Raw genomic sequence first — 1976 nt, forward strand, 5'->3', positions numbered from 1 at the left:
TGCCTGGCTGTAACCCATTGAAATCTAATGGTGTAGTCACACTGTAGAGCAGAGTTCTGAAACCTCTGTCTCCATGGCCATGTTTTTTTGGATGTAGTACTTTGGACCTTCAACAATGGCTCTTAGGTATGGATACAAAAAGTAAAGAACCAAGTAACAGTTTTGAATATATAAAGCAGTTTAAGAACCTTTAACATTTTTTGAAAGAATTATTTAATTGAGTTTCTCACCCTAAAAATGTTTGTGAAATATCTATTTTTATGTTTTGCATCAATTTTTTTCCCTCCATAGCTTGAAAACTGGTTTGTTTTACATGATTCAAAGATATCAACATCCAGGATAGCCATATATCCTCTCTCCACAAAAGATGCAGTTTTTCCATATTGTAAAACCTAAAAATACAATTAAAATGTTGATTGTTTAAAATGGCAACACATTTCCTATAGCAAGTATTTAAAAAAAATCTTCTTCTATCATAAAGTTGTTATATTTGTGGCTTTAATCAATTTTTATCTAGCTGGACATAGAGCAAAATGGCTCATTGGGTCTTAGATTTCAGGCCCCTGCTGTAGAGGCTTTGTGAGAACAAGATTAGGTTGAGAACAGAATTAGTTACATTTTTAAGATTATTAAGAAATTTATTAAATATTTTGATAAGTAATTATAACTTGTTACAAGTATCTATGACTGTGCTCCCGTGTACATTATTTCTCTTCGAAATAACACAACTGTAACCTGTGATTCACTATCATAAAGGATTTTCTCAATGAAAACAGAACTTCAGTTCGCTTTGCTGCTCCTAAATCTGAATTTACTTACTGTGAAAAAAGTCTATTCTATTCTATTACAAAATCTACATATACACTGCAAAAACTGAACTCTAAAAAGTAAATACTGCTCCCACCTAAATAATTTACTCCAATTGCTAACAAGTAATTGAAGAGAGCTGATCCAACTATAGATTTTTTTATGCATATAAGTTGAAAACTTAAATAAATTAAGTCAGGCAACTTACTTGTTGTCAATTTAAGCAATTAACTTAAGTTATTTGTTATTTTTGGGTGTGAGGTGTGTTATTGATAATTTGTCTAACCAAAGAATGTCTCCAAGCTGCAGTGCAGAAACATTTTTCCAGACCAAGAAGTACATTTTGTGACAAAGCTTTGCCTCATTGGAGTTTGGGATTTTGTGGCAACTACCTGGCTCGTGTTTCATGCTTTCATAGAGCAAGAACGGTCTCCCACATGCAAGGTCATCAGCCTTTGGGTTGTTTATTTAGCATTTTTGCCATTTATTTTTCAAACCTACTCCTATCATTATATTTCAAGATTTCAGCTATAACTACTTTATTCATTTTTCTTTAGATGAAAAAGAAAGTCTTATCATTATGTTCCCTATCTAAAAAAAATATCCTAATGTGAATGTTAAGAATTATACTGTATCTATCATGGTTTTAAAGTCAGATTTTTGTTTCATTCACTTTATACAGCTATAGAGAGTCTAGTCATGCACTATGACCATAAAAACCTAAAAATGCCTGATGAGAATTTTTGCACCATGAAGACATTAACAGCGCTGTGCTGGCAGCATCTTATATCACCAAAGTTGAATTTTAACAATGTCAAATATGAAATGCATTACATAGCATATAAACTTTTCCATCACTTTAACGAAGAGCATAAGAAAAGCATTGCTATCAATTGTATCATTTTTAGCCGGGAAATCTGATTGCAGCACCATGTATTGTGGACACTACTCATGTCTTATCCCTCTTAGCATGCAAATTATCTTTTGCACTGATTCACTCTAAATTGTGGACTTTTCCTCTGGTAAACGTTGCTAGCTCCCGTGGCCTCATTGCATCTCCCATAGACATAAAATATGTCTAATGCATTTACTTGTTTAAATATTGTGAGCATGTGTAATATATATATATATATATATATATATATATATATATATATATATATATATAT

This window comes from Cyprinodon variegatus, unplaced genomic scaffold (genome assembly GCF_000732505.1).
Source record: "Cyprinodon variegatus isolate N-32 unplaced genomic scaffold, C_variegatus-1.0 Scaffold73, whole genome shotgun sequence".
NCBI lineage: Eukaryota > Metazoa > Chordata > Actinopteri > Cyprinodontiformes > Cyprinodontidae > Cyprinodon > Cyprinodon variegatus.